General features: G+C 33.3%; 1 protein-coding gene across 1 annotated transcript in view; it reads left to right on the plus strand.

Moving 5' to 3' along the window:
• The window catches only part of LOC141481928 (uncharacterized), a 259495-nt gene that overhangs the window by 116762 nt on the left and 118369 nt on the right, over positions 1 to 24364 (plus strand). The window lies entirely within an intron of this gene.

The raw sequence follows: 24364 nt of genomic DNA on the forward strand, positions 1-24364 counted from the left end.
GATAGGTAAAATGTTCATAACGAATTTTTATAATGCAAACACGTTCAACTAACGAAACTCAAGAGCCTCAAGAGCAAACAGAAATGAAAAATCCGCCACAGAAACTGCTCGATATGACCACCTTCTCTCTCTATACATTTTCTTAGTCTGCGAAGACACCCTCTCTGTACTTGAAATAGCATTCCAGGGTCGTTTCGTATGGCTTCACAATGTAATGTTATTCTATTCAACAATGCATCTCTTGTGTGAATAGGTGTAGCGTAAACAAGGCTTTTTAGATGCCCCCACAGAAAGAAATCCAATGGATTTAAATCCGGAGACCACGATGGCCATGAATATGGCCCACCTCTACCAATCCATCTATTGTGGAAAATATGGTTCAGATGGTCACGCACAATCAAACTAAAATGAGGAGGAGCGCCATCATGCATAAACCACATATCTCTTCGGGTTTGCAATGGAACATGTTCCAAAAGTCCATTCAAATCGTTCTGAATGAACTCCAAATAACGTTATCCATTCAATCGGTCCTGTAGAACGAATGGTCCTATAAGATGGTTTTCTATGATACCAGCCCAAACATTCACGTTGAATTTCCGTTGGTGTTTGGTTTGCAATATCCCATGGGGATTTTCTTCGGCCCATATATGGAGATTATGAGAGTTGATAACTCCATCTCTACTGAAACCTGCTTCATCAGTGAAAAAAACTCGATTAATAAAAGTCATATCCTCTCTTTGCCTATCCATGAACCAATTGGCATATTCCAGTCGTGCTGGAAAATCTTGAGGTGTCATGGCATGTACCTTCTGGATGTGAAATGGGTGGAGCAGTTGTTCCCTAATTATTCTATGAATAGTGGACTTGGATGTATGGAACTGTTCCGATAGATTTCTGATGCTCATTGAAGGATCATCAGCGACGGCTTCCAAAATATTTTCCTCCAATACAACGGTACGTACAGTCCTAGGAGCGCCCTCACCACCTCGTTTTGGCAAAATTGTACCTACAATAATATCGAAATAAAACAACGTGCTCAAATTAATTATCAATTATTACATACCTGTCTCCCTCAAGCTGCGATCGACACGCTCGAATGTTTCTCTTGACGGTACCGTTCGATTGGGAAAATACTCGGAATACAGACGACGAGCTTCTGCAGCATTACAAAATGCTCGTCCATAAAATAGATGCATATCTGCATATTCATTGAATGTAAACTGTTCGGCCATATCAAAAAAATTCAAAATATCCTATAGAATATTGACAATACAATGATAGTTATATGACAACGCACCACTCAACAAAACAAAATCGCATTCCAGTTTCTCATTTTTTATCAAAACTTTCTAAAAGGTTTTTTTGTCAACATCTGTGAAAGAAATGGAACATAGTTATTCCCTGGATATTTTTCACCTGATCATGTGCAGCCGTTTTTGTAGTTCATTCGTTTGCTTTTTATTAGTATAGTAAATATTTTTTCCGATGTACGTTTTTTCAGCTAAATTTAGATTCGTGTTAAAGAATTTCTCCCATAAAATTATAATTATCAGTGAAACTCCTCAACAGTTTAGCTGTGAAGAAGAATTTGAAACATTCGAATGTTGAGTTTCATGAGATTCAGATAACTGATCAACACGAAACGTGATTATTCCACACGTATTATGTACATACAAAATATGGAATGAATTCGATATTTCATAGTAGAGTAGCTTGTTAGTTTAAAAACACCACGAATCTACAGAACTTGATATTTCTTTTGAAAAAATATCTGCTATCACAATTGTGACTTAAACTTCCATATAGGTACTGTACTTTCTGTTTACGACTTCATTTTAGCATACTTTGTATTATTCCTGTTATAAATGTTGTTGAATTAACGTTATCATGATTATTTCTGCTTTGATAATTATTCATTTCAAATAATGGTGGACGAGCGGGTTTGATGTCGTCGAGTAGAACTACATTTTTATCAAGACTCGTTGCTCCGATCGACTTTCCACACGAGTACTTTTATTCATAAAATTGTCCAAGTAACCTTATTTTGTTGAAAAATATTGAAAAATATTTTTCATTTCAAAGTTTTGGGGTGTGGACCATCGGGGGTAGTCCGTTTCTGACTTTGTAGCAAAACAACTGACTCCTGCATGAAAGCTCATCGACGGAATTCATTTGTTCAGTCAATTACCAAAATTTGGATGATTTTGAATATTCACTTGAAAAGTTATCAAAGAAAAACATTTTTCATTTTGTAACTTCGAGGGCCCGTAACTTGGTTACGAAGACTTTTAGGAAAAAACGTTATATGAAGTACTGGTGATATTTTGACCCCATCTATACATTCCCGAGTGGAAAAGAGGAAGTCCAGGGACACCCTGTATATTTGCAAATATCCCATTAGTTATTAATTTTCATAGAGAGATTGTATACCCTTCCCACTCAAAAAATCTGAATTTTTCCTCTTGGATCATAAAAATATTTGACTTTAATGAAAAGATAACGGTTATAAAAGGAGAAAAGTCTACGGATATACATAACTTACCTTGGTTACATCAAATTGACTGAGATTTTTTTGAAAATACAATGTGTTTTGTGACTTTCACTGGTGTACGGGGTGATCCAAATGAAGGCATAAAAAATAAGTGAGAGAGTCATACCCATGAATATTATGTGACTTTTTGTAGTTTTCGTGTTATAGTTCTAATGAAATTTTCGACCGGACCATCTCAAACATCTTTTTTTTTTCTTTTTCTTTTCTTCTAACTTGATTTTTATGGATTGGTTTTTTATAGATAAAATAATTAGTTTTCTGAATGTATGATATGTTATGAAAATTTCCATAATGATATAAAAACACAGCCAAACACGGCTCCGAACTTTCAGAGCAACAATACACTTCTCTGAAAATTGGCGTTAAAAGGAGTTCAAAATTTTTGCAACGGATAATTCAAATTGATAACACATGCCATGAATAAAAACCATAAAAACATGACAAACTCGACCAACGAAATCTAATAATTTCTCAGGAGGAACCATCTGTTCAGATGAGCTCTTTGTTCGTAATTGTACATTGTACGTCACTTGTACTTGAAATAGCAGACTCATAAATGAGTAAAAATACCTGGTATTTGATATGCCTTTCACCACCAAAAAAAAATTCAAAACCGGAGGATTCGCTTATTGAAAAGAAAACAAATATTTTAGGAGAAATCAGTCTTGGAAAAAAAAGGATGAGTTAAGTGAAAATATGAGGTACTTTTCACAAACAGAATACATTTCACCTTCACCAAATTTGAAAAATTTGTATTCGCCAAAATTGTAAATTACGATCGCCGCCAAAATTTAAATTAAGACCGCCGCCAAAATATAAAATTTCAACCTATAAAATTAATTGAAAATTCATATGCTTCTTTAGGCAGTTTCCTGTGACCAAACAATAGACATTAGTCTGAATTGAAAAAGAAAGGAAGTACAAAATAACTACAATGAAAACTTTTTATGAAGATATGTAATGCATAAGCAGAAGTTTCTTTCAGATACAAACTGGAACAAAAAACTCTTTCGAAACAAATATTTCCAGGTGAACATTGAATTAAATGAAAGAAAGAATACCTTTCGAAACAACTACTAGTGACTTTCATGTATATCAATGTTCATAGAGACTTGTAGTTGGACGATGATTATTCTGATTTTCATAATTGTTCTCTATAATTAACCAATGTCTTGTTTTGCATTATGGTATGAATTTCGTTCTTGTTGTTCTTTATGCACAAAAACCGTATTCATTCCATAACCTTAATTGGTCATGATTCCATATTGACAAAATATTAAAAATGTTAATCTCTCTTCTCTGTATAGACATAACTCGAAGTACTGTTGAAAATATATTCTTGTGAAACCAATATCGTTCATATGTCCTTTTGGAGAAACTCACAATGAGTTCATAATTCCATTAATCTAAGTTGTACCAGATTTTGAAAAAACACCAAGTCTATTTTTCGGACAAGGAAAGATCATCGCTAACACCGCACCACAGTAAGCCCCCTCACTTGTATGGACTACCCAAAATCCACAAGAAGGACGTTCCGCTTAGACCGATCATCAGCTCCAGAGATTCGGGGCTACACAAAACTTGTCTAGATTTTTACTTTCCTTAATACAACCATTACAAGGAAAAACATCGTCTTTTATGAAGAATTCAAGGCATTTTGTCGAACTATTAGGTGTAACATTTTTGGCTGGCCTGTGAGTTCGCATTGGAGAACGAGAGTAATGTGTAGGTTCAATACTGACCGGAGACTTCTGTCTTGGAAAAATAACTAATTCTAAAAATCCATATCGAAATACTTATTGACGAATTTCAACTTGAGGTTTCAACTTCAAATATGGATAGTACTTCTGGAGAATCTTACGTTACTAACTCGGAATTTCTATATCAATCAAGAAAAACATTGGATCCCACCTACCTTGATACGCTGACGTGCTGCTCCCTAGTTCTTTTCGAACGGTAACACTCTTTCTATCGAGGGTGAGTTTCACTTATAAGACGAGTTAATGATTTTATAGGACTTTTTCTTGTTAGATTAAAGTGTTTTGTCCTATTGCGAGGACAAAGATCAATCCCACTCCCTCGTATACTGAGCTAATTTACTTAACCCATTTGCTTTGCTTAATAAAACAAGAGATGATATCTTTTCTGATTTATTGGCGAGGAAGGTCAAGAGACAATATTATGTACTTACATAAGAACAGGACAAAAATAATTACAAAGAGATGAAAAAACTTCTTCTACTGAAATTACACAAAATAATTGATGAGGAATAAATTAACTTTTAATCGCTAACCTTGACTTTTCCCCAAAAGTACCCCAGAATAGTAACTCTAGAAAACTTGAGAGATGAGAACTTTAATATTCAGAAGAACTTTAATAAGCTGATCAAATAACTGACCGTAGATGCATAGATTGATAGATGAGAAACGATAAAATGGCAGACTTACAAGCTTCACTCACTTTTTGAAAAATAAAGAAATCAACAAGTAAGACTTGAAAGAATAACTGAGAGAAATAATCTTTTTCAGAACACTCGATACAAAAAACGAAAGTTTACTTGTTGAGAAACAAAATGTAACTAACTTTGTATTTGACTAATTTTTTCCATTACAACTCTTTCTCCCTCCTAAGAAAGTATATTTTTTTACTTTGGATTTTTTTATTGGTTGGGTGCCACTATCGATTTCGGACCAATCCGAAAGATCGATCCTACTATCTATTCGTTCTGAGGGTGGGTGACGCCCACAAAATCAGAATTGAAGTTATCACTTCTGTCGGGGGTTTACTTAAGGGTTCCCGTCAAAAGACGGGAACCTGAAAGAGAGAACGAATCTACCTATAGAAGTAATCATGGAATTACTAGGTGTACGGAACTGTTATTTCCAACTGAAGGACGAATTCTTTACATAAGATGAGGGACTGCCAATGGGATCGTCACTTTCACCACTCATAGCCAACATATATATGGAGTGGTTTGAAACTCTGGCCATTAAAGAAGCCCACAAGAAACCTCGAGTCTGGTTGAGATATGTTGACGACACCTTCATAATGTGGAACCATGGGAATACTGAACTAGACGCCTTCTTGAAACACATCAACAGCGTGAGACCTTCCATCAATTTCACAATGGAGAAGGAAGTCCACAACGAATTGTCATTCTTAGACGTTTTAGTGAAGAGGACCAACACTAAGTGGGAAACATCTGTATACCGAAAACCCACCCATACGGGACAGTATCTGAAACACGAATCCAACCACCATCAATCAACTAAAAGAGGAATCATCAAGACTCTATTAGATCGTGCTTTTGGGCTCTGTAATACAAAGGAAGGTCTCGAGAAAGAACTAGACATTATCAAAAATGATCTTCAACGGAATGGCTACTCCAAAGCGATGGTAGAAAAGTTTTTAGCTGAAAGACAGCAGGAGCCTCGCGAGGAAGAGAAGCCGTCACAACCAGTGCTTGCACTTCCGTATATCAGAGGAGTATCGGAGAAGATAAGAAGAATTGGTTCCAAGTACAACATCAGAACCTGCTTCAGATCCGGTAACACTATCCGTAGCAGCCTCACGAAAACCAGACCACCAAACGCGGACTGCGATTCCAAGAATTGCATTTACCGGATACCCTGTGAGTGTGGAAAATCCTATATTGCGAACATTGAATGTTCGCATTGTCGAGCACAAGAAACACACACAGCTAGGGAAACAAGCAAATCAGGAATAGCAGACCATGTTTGGACCCATCAACACAACATCGAGTGGTCCCAAGCTGAGATCTTGCACAGAAAGGAACATTGGTTTAGGAGAAAATTCAAGGGAGCCGCATACATGTTGTCCAACAACGTATTCAGCCAAGCCAGCGTAGAAATACGCAACATATGGAAACTCATCATCAAGCGAAAAATGGCCAACTCCCGCCAAAACGGTCATCTCCCACGGAACCAGTGAAGCGGAAAATGGAAAGCGGGGATAAGTGAAAGTACTCGAACGACCTATAAATAGTCATCTCTCGGAGGAAACAGTCCAGTCATCACCCGAAGACGATTGTGGATACTAACAATCGAAACGTCGTGAACTAACGTGACTTGGAATCTCTCCACTTTTTATTTTTATTTTCTTTCTTTTTTCATTTCTTTATTTTTATTCAATCAATTGTTCTATTTTAACTTGTATATTATTTCATTTCAGGTTTATTTTGGTTGATATAATTGTTATTTTCAGCTTTTCAATTTCAATTCTTCTTTTTTATTGTTCCAGAGATTTCAAATCATTTTATATAGTAGACAATGGAAGTCCGAACTAGTGAAATTCATCATGAAACATTGTCAATCACCTTCAAATAATCCATTAATCTACTCGTCATATGGTTAATTTGGATTGAAAGCATTTTCCATTGATAAAAACCATGAATACATAAACTGAAACACTCAACCAATAAAATATTCTAAACGTTTTCTAGGAGGAAGCAGTTGTCTCAGATAAGCTCTTTGTTCTCAACAATACATGACGAAAAGATTCACAATTGAAATCTACATTCTATTGATTAATATTCATCATTATTTGTCAATTTTTTCAACTTATGTTGAGAAAGTTACCCATTTTTGCATATATTTGAAGAGAACATGAGAAATTAGACTCATAAATGAGTGAAAATACGTTGTACTTGTTGTACACAATACAAAGTTCAGGAACATATGATCTCTTCACAACCAAAACAAAACTCAGAACCGGTGTGTGTGTGTGTGTTTGTGTGTATTCGCCAAAAACTTCAAATTGAAACCATCGCCAAAATATTAAACTTCAACCTCTTAACATAAAATCAACTCCACTCAAAGCTACGTACTTCTGAGAAACTTATTGCAAGCAATTTTCTATAACTAGACAACAGATATGGTTTGGATTGAAAAGGATGTGTTTTTTTTAAAAAGAGTATATTAAACGAAAATTCGTGGTATTTTTCACATAATGAAAAAAATTCAAGAAGAAACATGCACTTCACTACCAAACCAAATTTGAAACCGGAGAATTCGCCAAAAAATTTAAATTGAGAACGTCGCCACAGTATAAATGTTTTCGTAACCTATATTAGTCATGACACAAGAGTGGTGTGAAACTATTTATTTGTCTTCTCTGTTTAAACATAATTCCATTCCTGTTGAAGATATATTCTTGTCAAATAAAAATCGTTCGTATATTTTGCCGGAGGAATTCTGGAACTCATAATTTCATTTCCACTTATTTGAGTTATATCCAGAAAGAACAATGTTCTCTGAAACGATCATAGAAGAATTTCACTGAATCATAAACTTTTGCTGAGAGTTATAAAGATAAACCAACCCCTGCAAAACATTGCAGAGTGTCGGAAACTTGAATTGTGAAAGTTCACTGTAGTTCACTGAAATAACAGATTGGGGTGTCATTTTGAATCAGGCTTGCAAATTAGAATTCACTTTGTAATTTATATTCTCATTTTGAATTCAGCGTACAACACTATCAATATTAGAAAAATAGTCTTCGCCGAATGAAAATGATGAAGTTACTTTGACGCCGAGCAAGACATTTTTCTTGTTCTGAAAGTTTGTTTCGCAACGAATGAAATTTAAATTGATGACGGTGATGATTGGTACTGAAAATGAAGTTTTTAGTAGACGATCTGTCTGTTCTGTCTGTTTTTCCGTTAATCAGCTGTCGCCCCCATACGAACAACTACTCTCAGAAGTTGAGAAACTTGTGCGAGCTAAGGACTAACGGGGTCTTACCTTTTAACGTGTGTTCCCTAACACAAACGAGCTGAATATGATGAATATCACAATGGAACTTTGCTGTGATTTATAATTGTGTTTTTCTTGTTGCTTATATTGACACCTATACTTTAAATAATATTTAATACTGGGATATATCTTATTTTATTGCCATGACATGTGAACTTATGTTCAAACAGTGTATATTTGTTTTTTACATCTTTAGAAACGGACTATACCAACTATTTTGTCTACAAACTTTGTTAAATTTAATTTTTTATTGTTATATTTTATCTATTAGATATGTGAACTTAGTTTTGCTCAAATTGTGTTTCTGGGTATTTGTATTTTTGAAATTTTTCTTTTATTCTTTGGAGTGCTATGCATACCAGATTTTTCAACAAGTTTTGTCAATAAAATTGTATTTTCTTGGACAATAAAGTATATGTTTATCTATTTATCTATCTATTAGATAAATTCACTACATGGAAATTCAGCAGTAATTCAGATAATTTTTGTTGGAAATTGATCTGAAAAGATTCGTTTGCATACACATTGAATTACACGAAAAAAATTTTTTTTTTGAAAAAAATACTTTCATATCAACAGAGAAATATACAAAAACCATTTCATATTCAGTTCATATTCAAAATATTCTTTATGAAATTGAATAATAAATTCACAGTATCGCTACACAACGCTATATTTATGCCAAAACCTCTGGTTTTGGCATAAATATAGCGTTGTATCAAGTATCAAGGTCATCGAACAAATTATAGTGGCCTTTCCAAATGGAGATACACTGAGAAAGCATTTTTTCTCTAAACAAAAAACAAAAATACCACAAAACGTACAATCCAATATAGTGTACAAATTGAAATGTGGAAGCTGTTATAAATGATATATTGGTCAAACTGGACGGTATTTCGAAAAACGAGTTTCAGAACACATGAGAGATTATATGATTTTCATGGAATTATTTTCCATGGTTGGTTATATATATATATATATATATATATATATATATATATATATATATATATGGTTATATATATATATATATATATATATATATATATATATATGGTTATATATATATATATATATATATATATATATATATGGTTATATATATATATATATATATATATATATATATATATAAATGAAAATTGAATGAATAGTTTCCATCATTAGGAATGCTGCAAAATTGTGGGTGTGAGTAATATTAAGATATAAATGAATGGTTAGACTTACAACTTTTTTGAGGATGTTTCATACGATGGTTATGTAAAATATTGGTCACATAGTGTTGGATGAGCATTGATACAATGCATTTATAAAAAAAAAGAAAAAAAGTCTAATATTGGATGTAATATTTGGTGGAAAACGTTACAGTTCAAAATTGTTTTGAAAAAGGATAATGTCACATGTCGAAATTTCACAAATCGTTTCTATTGGTTGGTTAGATAAAGCCATTCGTTTGTTTTATGTCGTTCTGTGTCTCGAAAATTTGGTTGTTGAAATGTTTTTTTAATTAATCTAATATGTCCAATGGTTTATAAAATAGTAATATTAACAAGAAGAAACTACTTTTCGGTAATTTAATTGAGAACTCATTATTTCTTGTGAATTTGAAATGATAATAATCGTATAAGTTTTGTATATGATATGTTCATGAAAATTCATTGTTACAGATCCCTGAAAAAGATTTTATTCAAATTTGAAACGTCGGCAAAAAAAAATTATTTTATCAAGAAAAAATTGATCCCTGTTACCAAACTAACCTTTGTTCAGAAAAATTATTGGATCACTAAACTAGTCAGCTGATAATTTTTAATATATTCTCGAAATCGTATTTGCTTATTTTCTCCACTTGATAAAAAAAATAGAAAATAAGTTAACGTCTGCTGAAACATTAATTATGATTTTTTTGAATTAATTTTTTTATTTTTGTTTTATTGGAATGGAGCTTATGATTCATTGTTATTGATTTTCTGCTGCTTTTTTATGTTCCTGATTGTGAGTAAATTGAAATATTTCTTTTTTTTTGTTATTCTGTTATACGAGGTTTCAGGAAATATTTTTGAATATATAGTATTTGTTGAGTATTCAATCATTATCAGTTATCAAATAGATTTTTTTGTATATTTTCATTTTAATTATTCATTCAATTTCAAAATAAATGTCCAAAACGAATTGAAATCTTTACCCCAATTCTCATTTTCCGTGAGTTTCTGCTATGATTATGTGAAAAAAAGGTTTGATTTGGATATGTACAATTCACGAGTACTTGTGTGTTGCCAAACCCAATTCAAAGTAGGTGTAAATACCTTTGATGAATGATTCAACTGCTTTACCGCTGCTTTTGAAGTTTGGTGCTTCAACTCAACTACCTGCTTGTATTGTGGAGTGCTTTGGTATTACTGGATTTCTTGGAGAACACAATTATCCCCACATCTGGGTTCTTCAGTGAATACATATGTAATTTTCTCCACTAGTTCGAAATTGATTTCTTTTTCATTTCTATTTTGACTCAATCAACTCAGTGAAAAATGTTTATGACAGAAAATATAGCAGTATTCTCAAATCGAACTATATGAACCACTGAGACAAATTATCATTTATTTAGTAACTAGGTAACATTTCAAATAAAGAAAAGAGAATTGAAACTTTCTATGTTTTTTACCACTTTTATTTGTAACTAACGTTACTGCAGTTTCGTCCTATAAGGATATTTTCAAACTTATACATTAAACTAACAATGGTTTATTACATTAGCTCTTATATACCACACCTGTAGGTAATGATAGAGATACTTGGCTTGATTGAGTACCTGAATTTAGAATATACAATGCGGATGTGCCAATTTGAAAACAGGTGAGTAAACTAAATCGATTTGATTATTTAACAGGTTGCACCCGTAATGTTTATGCTTGTGAATTTCCAAGGATTCTAAATAATTGAGTTTGTAACCCTTCCTTGCATAGTGCAAAATTTCCATATCGTTCAGATTCGGGAACTTGTGGTTGCAAGCCAAGAAATTTTGCACTATGCAAGGAAGGGTTCCAAACTCAATTATTTAGAATCCTTGGAAATTCACAAGCATAAACATTGCGGGTGCAACCTGATAAATAATCAAATTGATTTAGTTTAATCACCTGTTTTCAAATTGGCACATCCGCACTGTAAATTGTTAATTGAGGTACTCAATCAAGCCAAAAACCTCTATTACTACCTACAGGGGTGGTATTCAAAAACTAATGTAATAAACCTTTGTTAGTTCAATGTATAAGTTTGAAAATGTTCTTATAGGATGAAACTGCAGTAACCTTAGTAACAAATAAAAGTGGTAAAAAACATAGAAAGTTTCAATTCTCTTTTCTTCATTATTATTTTCTACCTCTTAGTAACGGCTACATCCATCAATTTATCAACATTTCAAACTTTGTATCTACCGCCATAGATTTGATAAAAATTTTGATAAGTCATTAACTGACTTTCATTAACTTTTTATATGTTTTCGAAGCACGAACTAGGGTCATTCTAACAGGGCTTGTGGCAAGGCCATTTTCATGCTCAGCTGAAAATTTTACATCAGTAAAATAGTATTGATACAAAACACAGTACCTAATATGGTAGATAGTAAACTTGATCATTAGTAGATTTTATTTCTTGAGCAGTAGAATGGTGGTTCAAGCAAAAAAACTTCAACACAAAAATAGTCGATCTGGCAATACGACAATTTCCTTGTGCGATTTCTTCTTCTTTAGCAGTGAATTGGATCGTGATGTTCCGTAATCTTGTGAAAACTTCTTCTATTTCTTCTCGCTCCCGCATTTAAATAACACTGTGACGGATATTGCTGACTCTGCTTCTATCATGACATAACAATTATACAGTTTTACACAATTACGTCATAACCTCAATTGCGTTTTAAAAAATCTGAAGAAATGAACTTTAAATGTTCAAGCCAATCTTACATATACATACACAGTAGGTTGAATGAACTGACGCCTATCAGAAAACAACTACTTCCATGGCTAATACCACCAACGGCGTTGGATTATATCCGACAGGCGCCAGTGCAGGAATCTTCACATAAATTTTCCTGCATATGCAATTGGAAATAAAACTGCTACTGTCATAACCTGAAAATCAAATTTTGTCAATTTATTTTACCATTTTTCTCTAGATTTTTCAAATGTTCCAATAGTTATTTTGCTATTCCGGACGGAAACGTGAGTTCTTATGAGGTTGATTGCTGATAGAAATTTTGTTAACCTTTCCAACAGATAGTGAAGCCTATTCATTTAGAAGGTTTAGATTTGGATAGAACTATTTGGATTTATCGACCTTTTTTTGGTAATTGTTACCTTCCACAATCTGAAAAAATATAAAAATTATAATGGAGAACTTTATACAAGTGTAGAAGGGCAAACTTTTTAGTTTACCCCGATAAGTTACTGCGTAAAAATCAAAGTATTTTTCACAAAGAAAAATCTTTTATTTATCAGTAACTTGTCGTATTTAACAATTTTGCCTATCAAAAAAATTATTAAGAAATAATACTTATCTTTTACGTTTCGGAGGCCAAAATCTGCCTCCGTCTTCAGAAATGGATAAAAATTCGAATATATACGCAGTTATTCCTTTTTTTTGAGAGCTTATTTCTTTACATACAAAACCCAACAACACTGAAGAAAAAACAAAAAATTGTATTTATAAAATACCTTGTTCTTGTGGTAAAAGTTACATTGGTGAAACCTCAAGACCATTGAAAGTGCGTGAGAATGAACATCGAGATTATATAAAAAATAGACAATTGACAGGATCAAAATTATCAGAACACATTTTAAAATCAGACGGTGAACATTGGGTGGAATGGAATTGGACAAGAAAGATTACCAATTAGCCTCATTCTAAGAGACGTAAGCTAAAAGAATCAGCGTATATTCTCATGTCTGGAGTGAACTGTATCTCGAATAGCTCCTTAGAAATAGACCGTACTTGGCTACCCATCTTGAAGAAAACTTTGGATAGTGGCGAAATGGCAACAAACTAATATCGGAGAGTACCTTGTATTACATCGAATATTTCAGTTGTCAATCAACAATATTGACATAATTTCATATTTCAAAATTTCTTTGACATCTGTTGAAGAAGTAAAGGAATAAGCTCTCAAAAAAAGGAATAACTGCATATATATTCGAATTTTTATCCATTTCTGAAGACGGAGGCAGATTTTGGCCTCCGAAACGTAAAAGATAAGTATTATTTCTTAATAATTTTTTTGATAGGCAAAATTATTGAATACGACAAGTTACTGATAAATAGAAAATTTTTCTTTGTGGAAAATACTTTCATTTTTACGCAGTAACTTATCGGGGTAAACTAAAAAGTTTGCCCTTCTACACTTGTATAAAGTTCTCCATTATAATTTTTATATTTTTTCAGATTGTGGAAGGTAACAATTACCCAAAAAAAGGTCAACCATTACCTCTTCTAATAGAACCGTAGGGAATGACCAACTCCATTTTGTAGGTTACTGGCTAGTATCCTCAGTAGTTGTCGAGCTGGGGTGTTTTCAATTTTTATCAAAAATAGAGTTTATTTGCGAAGAATATGTTGCGAAAAATATAATCTCTTATTGAAGAAATTAGTTATTATAGTGAGACTTTTATTAACTACCAAAAGTAAAAATATGAAATTTTTATTGAAAAATTGAGAAGATGTTTTCAGAACCGCATTATTGGTATATTTCCCTTACTTTTCGAAAATTGTTTCCACGTAAACTCTTGATTAGTTCATCTCTTCTTCTTTTGTCTTCATCGTAATTGAAAAACAGACTACTCGTAGCAACGACTACCTATTCAAAAGGAAAACGTCTAAAATTCATTTTCTCGAAAAATAAGTTTTTCCTGTACTGTACATAGGTACGTTTTACAGACCAAACCTGAGTTGTAGACGTCGTAGTTTTTTTGTGAACAAAATTAGATCACTGCTTTGTATTATAATTTTGCTCTAGAAACTGGATGCTTGTTTTTTGATATACAATGTGATTCACAGTTGAAAAACTGGAAGTTGATGATCAGTCATTTGTAACGACTGAAACCGTTTTCGCAGTTAATTCCTTTTTTACCCCTTTTTCCACTCATATGAAAAATAATGATCTCGAACAGAAATCTCTATTCCCTATATAACAAAATATATAAAGGACATTTTATTCATTTGATAATATGTCAGAATTTTTTTCATATCGCACGAAAATGTGGAACAACAGGATCATAAAAAATGAATGAACTGAGCTCTCCCAACAGCAGTAAAGGCGAATTACACGGAGCAATAAATCTTAATCTCAGGAATGAACTTACCTGCGATGTGAGAGAACGAAGGAACTCGCTTGGCTTTTCGAATCTCCTGGGAACGCTCCATCTCATTGGGAAAGACTCGTCTTATATTTTTAGGAACCGAGAACTTCAATGCATTTACAGCTGGATTGATTGAAATAAAAAATGACAGTCTATAGATGGATTGATAAACCCCTTGAATGTTGTTCAATATTAATTTCAAATCAAACGGTGAATATTGTCTCGCAAAAGTTTTTCAATATACATTCTTAGATAGACTCTCATCATTTTTGGGAAAAATGAGAAGTCATTAGTAATAATCAACACGGTTTTCGACGTAACATGTCTACATCCACGGCAATGAAAACGAATAATTGCACAGTTCATCGATGCGGATTAATGCCCTGTTGCAATATTCTGCGACTTGAGAAATGTCTTCGATTGTGTGAACCATCAGAAATTGATGAAGATATTGGAGAGTTATGGCATAAGAGGTATACCATTAAACTGGATTTACTCCTTTTTAATGAAGAGAAAACAAATAGTAACGCTCCAGTTTCAATATAATAGCCAAATTGAAACCATAGGAAAATCGAAATGGGCGTTCCACAGGGATCGATCTTGGGTCCAATTCTATTCATTTTATATGTGAATCATCTTGATGCGATAATTGGTTCTGCTGACTATACTGCGTATGCAGACGACTTTTCATTGTTTCTGTCCTCTACGGATAATGAATACCTACGAAAGAAATGTATTGGAACAATTCATGCAGTTTCATCTTTTTTCAATAGTAGGAACCTATTTTTCAACAATAAAAAAACTCAGATGTTAGGATTTCACTGTCGCCAAAGAAATATTGATGATTTTGAAGTCAAAATTGGTGAAATTACAATGCAGAATACACATGGAGAGGTTAGGTTTTTGGGAGTATCTCTGGAAATACATCTCTCTTAGAAATTCCATTGCCAACAATTATCTTCCAAACTGAATTATTTTAAATATCTCTTTATTGATTTACGATCTGTTCTAGAAGTGAAACAGATGGTGAATGTTTATTATGCCCAAGTCGAATCAAGACTCAGATTTGCCTTGATTTCGGCAGTTACGTCGCCAACAGCATATACAGAAATTTCTTCTCTGAAGAATTCTGCACTAATACGTGTCAGATATAATCCAAAGCCTTTCGTGATACTAGCCAGGGGAATAGTTGTTTCCTGATAGGGGTAGGTAAGGGTAGACTGTCCTGTACGATTTGTTTCTTTAGGTTTAGGTGATTTGATTTATAGCCAGTCTTTTTTTGAAAAACTAATTTGTTTATAACACTTTATCAAACAATAGCGGATAAATATTCAGGAGAATCATTACCATGTAGCTTCTGGTCTAAAAATAAAACGAATCAATGGTGATATGAAAAAAAATTCAATGGGCAAATTGTTGATAACAAACTGAAAAATAAAATTTCCATTTTTCCAGCAGGAATATATTCTGAGACTTGTCAAAAATAGCTCCAAAAAATCTCAAATTTGTTATTTTACAATTATGGCACTTGGAATGTTCCTGTTTGAGTAGAAAAAAATTGTTAATTAACTAATGCATAATTAACTGGAAAATCACGATAACAATTTTTTGATCGCGTATTATTGTTAACTCATTCATCCGGTAGGTTCCTGAATTTTTCCAATTTTTTATTTTGATATTCAATAAGTTGGAATCAAATTTTTTCATTGGAGGTCCAGAGTCGGCATGTCTTGCACAACCAGAGTATCAGTTTTAGAATATCTTTTCAACCCTCTGGGAAAATTATGAATATTGGTCCTACAGTTTCGGGAAGTGGAAATTTTATTTCCTTTTTGAATTCTCATTTCAATTCAAAAAATATCAAATAGTTTTTGAGATATTTGCAAAAAACCAAACCCATTTTTTGCAGTTTATTGTTTATAGTTTTTTAATTTTTGCAAGCGGCAAAAATTTTATTTAATTTTCAATTATTATATATACATTCAAAACCAACAAAATTTTGATTGAGTTTAGTCTACGAGGAGAATATGTCGAGCTTGTTTCTAGACGAAACAATAACATAAACCCAGAAAACTTTGTTTTGAAATAAAAATATGGAATTTCTGAGTTTTGTATCGGAATAATTGAGTATCATTAAATATAATTAGTGGTCAAAAATATTGATGTTGACAGTGCTTGTCATGAGCACCGATTTGAAATTATTTCAATTAGTTCTTGTATATTTGATAGCTGTAAAAGTTGAAGCTGTTCATCCACCAACTGATTCATCCTCCCGAAAAACAGCATTGCTCCAGCGAAAACTACACAGTTCTGAGGCAAGCTGATATGATCTCTAGATTCAGGACTAGAGGAATTGTTCAACTTATTCCATTCATTATCAAAACACGTATACAGGGTGTCTTCTAGCTACGGTACGAAACTTCAGAGAGTGAGTGATGCTTTAGGTCGTTTTAAGAAAAAAAGTTCCTATGAACATATGTCCGGAGTTGCTTTGTTTCTGTATCAATGGACCACATAAAATGAAAACCATACGTATATAATGAACAATTTCGACCTTGAAATAAATGAGTAGAATGTTCACCTTCTGGTAGAATACACGACTGTAGTCGATTTGTCATTGATTGTCTGACACGTTCAAAAATGCCTGAAGTATTCCTTATTGCAATTGCAATTGTCAATTATTCGATTCCTCAAGTCACTCACATCTGGGACAGGAGTTCTATAAACAAGACCCTTCAGATGATCCCATGGATAGAAATCTAGAGGATTCATATCTGAACTGCAAGCTGGCTGATTTTGAGGTTCTGCACGTCTCATTCAGCCATCAAGGTAGATGACGTCAAAATGCTGACCAGCGAGAACACTAAAATGAGCTGAAGCCTCAACGTGCATTATCTACATGTTGCTTTTTTCTAACAAAATGGGTGAATGATTTCGTAAAGTCCGTGAAGGATCTTGTGTTGATCCTGCTGGTAGAAAAAATGGATCAATTAGGAAGCCACCAATCATCCCTACATAAACATCCAGCGAAAATTTTTGCTAAACATGACTTTCTCTGAAAACGTGGGGATTTTCGTCGGCCCAAAAATGGTCACTGTGAAAGTTCATGATAGCACTTCGTGAAAAGTTTGCTTCATGTGGCATCGTATGCATCAACCACCTGCAAAACAATAATCTTGGGTTGTAATCCCGAGGCACTTTAGCTTGGACCCGCTGTATGTCATATGTGTGTGGGAGGTTTCTTCTTAGAAATGTCCAAACGGTTTTTGGGTTGACTTCCAGCTGCAGTACAATGTTCCTGGTACTTTTCGAAGGATCTTTTTCTATCGCATCAAGTATAGCTTCTTCTATTTCAGGCGTTGTTACGGTTTCTGGTCTACCACCACCTGCATTTCTATTTGAACTCCCAGTTTCATATAATCTTGTTTGTAGCGTTCTAAATGTTTCAGCACATGGAATTAAACTGTTAATATATCTGTCCTAGTAAATTATCCGTGCTTCTTCCTCATTTCCATTTGCTAATCTATAAATGAAGTGCATGTCCTCCATTTCAGCATTGGTGAAATCATTCATGATATAATTATTACTAATTGGCAACTCTGACTTTCACTGTTATGACAACACTGACTGTCAGCTGATCTCCAAAGCAGGTGTGTATGATATGCAAAGTGGCTTCAATTTTTTTTCTCGAAAACAAAAACAGAAGCGACAAAAAAGTTTTATTTTTAGTTGAGTGATTTAAAAAAAATAAAAACCTACAATAAAATCAGTGGCGTATTTTTATTTCCAATCTTTTTAGCTGTGGTGCCCACAAAGGCTTCACTGGACCTAAAAATTTCAGTTTAGTTCGGGTTGAGTTAGCGCCTATTTACTTCAAATAACTATAGCAAATTTCAACCAAATAGTTGTGAGAATATTTATGATATTTTATAAAAACCATTTTTTTAAACTTCAATACCCTGTATCTGAGAAACGAAGCAACTCCGGACATATGTTCATAAAAACTTTTTTAAACGACCTAACGAAGCACCCTCTGAAGTTTCGTACTATAGTTAGGAAACACCCTGTAGAGCTTCCTCGAAACGAGAATGTTATGTTATTGCTTTTGATACATTGCTTAGATCCCGATAAGTTTCATTGGCTGATCGGTATATTCATAACTCAGTTAGTCATTCTAGAGACTAACAATGTCTTCCTCTTCAAATTTGTCTTCTGAGTGCACTCACATTAGTATTAATACGGAAATTATATTAACCATTGGACTCATTTTATTAGATGAAACTCATTTCGCAGTTTCTAACTTCTTATTCATATTTGAACGTTTCATAGTAAAATACATTTCGGATCCATTTAAATTCATTCAATCTATATAATAGTTAAGTAGATTATACTTACGGCTTTGAAAGTACATAAAAGATGTAGAAAAATCGAATCAAGCTGAAAATTGTCAATGTGGAGCTTCCCATACGCTTCGCAATAACTTATTCAATTCCATTCAATGAGAGTCGAGAATCCAACTCCAACACAATAAAATAGGTAAGTATGTTGGGTATTACTAATGCTCTACTTTATCTAATTTAGAGCTACAGAACTTTGTCGCGTGTGTGAATTGTGTGACGTACAGAATTTCAAATAAGGCTTTTACTGCATTGACAAAAGCTGAAACTTTTAAATTGAAAGAGTATATTTTTAGGAGAGATTAACTTTTGGAAAATAAAGTTTTTGTTCTTCTGTTTCGCCATCTCAATACAAAAAATGTAGGGATTTCCAAAGAAAGGAAGGAAGCAATCAATTTCAAAAAATCAACTCTATACAAGGATGTGTAGATAATGCAAAGAAGTAACTTTCAGACACAAACTGGAAGAAAAAGCCCTTTCGAAACAGCTATTTTTCATATAAACTTTGAATTACACGAAAGAAAAATACTTTCGCGAAAAATACTTTTATATGAACGTTGAATTATACAAAAAACACTTTTTTCTATCCCGTTTGTATTCCAAACATTCGTATGGGATCGTATCAGATATCATTCACAGGCTTTCTACACAATATAATTATTGTGTAGAAATCCCATTTCACTGAACTACAGATATAAGAATCAAGTTATTCGGAAACGAGGAGGAATACTCAATCAGGTGTAAGTGCTAATTAGGTGCTTGCAAGAAATTGAGATGAAAATGACCGTGAGTAAGTGGAAAAAATTTTTCGGGATACTTGATTTGAGAAAAAAAAATACCATTGTGCAAGAAAGTCTTGAAATGCTCGTGAACCAATACATAGACAATAAAAAGTGCTAATTAAGTGCTCACTAGATATTCATAGTAAGATTCTATAATGCCTATGGGGCTCATAAACCTGAAAACCACCATAACTGATGTACTGAGTTTATATAGTACGTTTCTTAATAAATAAGAGCAAGAGAATGAAGTGCTAATTAGGTGCTCACTAGATATTTATAGTAAACCTAGATTCCATAGTGCCTATGGGGCTTATGGACCTGAAAATCACTATAACTGATGTACTGAGTTCTTACAGTACGTTCCTCAATACATAAGGGCATGAGAATAAAGTGCTGATTAGGTGCTCATTAGATATTTACGGTGTATCTAGATTCCATAGTGAGATAGTGAGAAAATACCATAAAGACTCAATACATCAGTCATGGTGGTTTTCAGGTACATGAGCCCCATAGGCATTATGGAATCTAGGTTCACTATGAATATCTAGTGAGCACTTAATTATCACTTTATTTTGATTGTCTATGTATTAGTTAACATTTCAAGACTTTATTGCATATTGTTGATTTTTTTTCTCAAATCAGGTATCCTAAATTTTTTTTCTCTTATTCACGGTAGTTTCCATCTCCATTTCTTGCAAGCACCTGATTAGTACTTTATTACCACGCTTAGTTTATACCTGATTGAGTATTCGTCCCCGTTTTCGAATAACTTGATTCTTAGATCTGTTGTTTACCGAAATTGGAAGCTTTTGTTCATTATTTACAAAATTTTACAATCCTCACCGTTAAGCACTTAATAAGCACCTAATAGTATTTCCTTAACATTCATTATATCATAATTATTTTCATTGCGTTGCTAGCATTACATAATGCGTTGCTAGCAATACATAATGCTAGCAACGCAACTTTGAGTATTGAGTTGCGGTGTGAGATACACAGCACCTAATTTTTGAATTCGGTACCTAAAAAACACCTAAAAAGTACTTAATTTTGGCATTTCGTAAATGCGATTTCCATACTTTGCGTCGCTGGCGTAACAGAGCTGTAATTTTTGGTAATAAATTGTCATTGTCGAAATTCTTTTTCGCTCCGCATCTTCGAAACAAAGCGCCCTATCAAAAATCACCAAAGGACAAAATATCTTTAGAATAGTCCAGGGAGTAGTTCCTTGAATATTTGTTGTTGTTGAATATTTAATAAACACCCTGTATAGTTGTGGTCTACAAGGTTGAGGAAAGTTGAAGTGGATTTCAGAGCTGGACCTTACCGATTCATCATATTTGGAATACCAACATTCATTTCCATATTATAATGAATGAAGTCCTATCATCATTGTAACCCCAATTTTCGTAAAAAAATCAAAAACAACATTTATTCCACTTGCTTCCTATCCATCAATTCTCAAAGCAAAAAATCTCTGAACTTCACATAAATTGTCTCACTCAAAATTGTTGACCCTATCGGAATACGATTTTCATGTTGAAGAAATACTAAAAGATCCGGCAGTTTTCCGGTACATAAACCGACGTCGCGTGCTCTCACATAAATAAACCGCCCCTACTTTGAAACGAACAAAACACAATCAGAATGCATCACGGCATCCTCGAAGCAGTGGGCTTTTGTTATCCCATGCGAAATTTTAGTTGGAGCTCCATACGATGTTCTATATCTTTGCACTTTTCTTATAGAAATGTATTCTTGATGTTTCAATACAAATATCGGCCCACCGAAGATCTCAAGAGAATTGTATGAAAGGATGTTTGATGCGATATCGTTTTCGTCAATAGTACGGGGATCGCTACAATCAGGAATGCGTTTGAAGTATGTAAAGGAGTTACGTACAGTCTTTTTGAGTTTGAGGGGTGCCAGATGATGACAGTACTACCAACTGTCGAAAGCGCTCGCAGATAATTAATAGAAGATATAAAGCTTCAAATCCTTTTTGTAGAATTTAATATTGAAATATATATATATATATATATATATATATATATATATATATATATATATATATATATATATATATATATGTAATTGAAATTTTGTTTTTCTTTCTGTTTCCTTAGTAAATAATCTAATGAATTGAACGGGTATAGTTGAACTAACCGGTATTGTGCATAATCAAAGTGTCGGCGCTCTCGAAGGCAAAAAAACCAATACAGGGAAATAAAGCCGCTGCCAACTAGTCCACGTGGACTGAAGAATTGGCGGTTCGTATTGGATGATTTTTACTTTACTAATCGATTGGCTGAAGAGTCATAAAATAAAATTTGAAGTCATGTTATGGTTACGAATAGAATGCGAGCCGTCGTGTTGTCAATGTTCAGTTCAGGAACTGATCGCGATTTGAGTGTTGAAATTCGATATTGGTGCAGTTATAATTACTTTAAATTTTTGTTATCTGTTTAAAATGTGGCGTCCTCGGACAAGTAGGTACTAATAGTAATAACGCGTGTGATAATAACGCAGACTTATTCCTGTGCAGTGATGGTGGATAATGCGAAAAAGAAATACAAGTGAAAGCATTTGAATATTGAAACACATAGAGTATGTTTCAACGTATATAAGGATCTACATCTCAAGTTTGGTTTCGAGGTAAACAAACTATTACAAGCAACATCAGACTTTAACGAAATTCTTTTCTCAACTGATCATAAAATTACAAAAGCAATGATATTCCTACAACTGAAATCATAAGGAACAAATTGAATTTTTCCGACTATGTGACAGCTGTTACAATACTTTTCAGAAATGGATGAAAAAACTAGGATTTAGATTTAAAATAATAAACAAACGTCAAGCAGTTATGGAAAGCAGAAGAATAGAGGAATTGCGTAACAAATACTTAGAAGAAATAACTAAATATAGACAAGAACAACGACAAATTTTATATGTAGACGAAACTTGGTATGACATTCACGACACAGTTACGAAAGGGTGGATTGATGGTTCGAGAATATGTACGCCTAACATGCCTGCATGCATGCATGCCTGCCTGCGGAGAAAGTAAAGGATGGATTTCGAATTCTTTGAAATTATGTGAAAAAAGACTTGAGGACTGCAATGTTGACTATGATAAGAACATGTAAGCTAATATTTTCGAGGAATGATTTGGAAACACATTGATCCCAAATTGGGATGCGAATAGTATAATAGTTCTTGACAACGCTTCCTTATTCGCGAAAGATCATCAAAGTATCGAATAAAAATTAGAGGAAAGATGAAATACAAAGTTTTTAATGGATATAAATTTGTATTTTGAAGGTTACAATACCAAAAACTAACTACTTGAAGTTTTACAGACAAAAACATTTGAAAAAGTGTATGCCCATGAGAGTATCGCTAAAAAATTTGGATACATCATACTGATACTTCTCCCTATTTTTGTTTTTTTACTTCCATTGAGTTGATTTCGAGAAATCATCAGGCGTAAAAATAATTTTCCAAAATTTGATAAGAAGGTAATAGAGCTAATTAAAGAAGAACTATTTAATATAACCCAAGAAGACTGGCAGAAAAGGATTAAAAGAGTAATTTTAGTTGAAAGACTATATGGAGATTGGACGCTTCCATTTTGATGGTGGAAATATTTTCATTATTGATTTAAATGAAAAATTGAAAAATAACATTTATGTGAAGGTATGACATCAGTCAAACCCAAAATAATCTTATACATGTTTAACCTTCTCCGTCAGTTTATATGTTCAATTTATTGTTTTCAACTCATTTTTAGTGTAAGTATGATTTGTAATGTTTTTCAATGGCGAAAAAACTAACAACTCAATAAATTATAGGCCCTGAAGTAGCTTTCCATTAGAAGCGAAAGCTTGGCAAAGTAGAGCAGAGTTGTGATTTTTGATTTTCTGACTGATAAATATATATATATATATATATATATATATATATATATATAAAGAGGAAATTCATGGACAGAACACTCAAAAAAAATGGGCAAACCGCGGACACGTGTTTCTGGCTATTGGCCTCATCCTGGACCCGGAAGTCACGCAGGTAGCTATAACTGCTTACGTGGGTATGTTAGATGATGTCTGGGAATTCTAGGTCTTCTAATTGAAACCACAAATGTGCGGTTAGCTTCTGTTGGTGAAACCGTGCATATGTGATGTTTTTAATTTTTGGTAACCAATTGTTGTCCATCTTTGCAATTAGCTGTACCGCGCTGATCAGGCCAATAGCCAGAAACACGTGTCCGCGGTTTGCCCTTATTTTTTGAGTGTTCTGTCCACGAATTTCCTCTTTTTGATTTATATCATACACACTCGTTAATATTTATATCTCTGTATTTATATCCTGGACCCGGAAGTCACGCAGGTAGCTATAGCTGCCTACGTGGTGATGTTAGATGATGCCTGGGAATTCTAGGTCTTCTAAGTGTTGCCCATCTTTACACTTGGCTGCACCGCATATATATATATATATATATATATATATATATATA

This window comes from Leptinotarsa decemlineata, unplaced genomic scaffold, assembly GCF_025532065.1.
Source record: "Leptinotarsa decemlineata unplaced genomic scaffold, Ldec_3_MD MMD2_tig00000576_RagTag_RagTag, whole genome shotgun sequence".
NCBI lineage: Eukaryota > Metazoa > Arthropoda > Insecta > Coleoptera > Chrysomelidae > Leptinotarsa > Leptinotarsa decemlineata.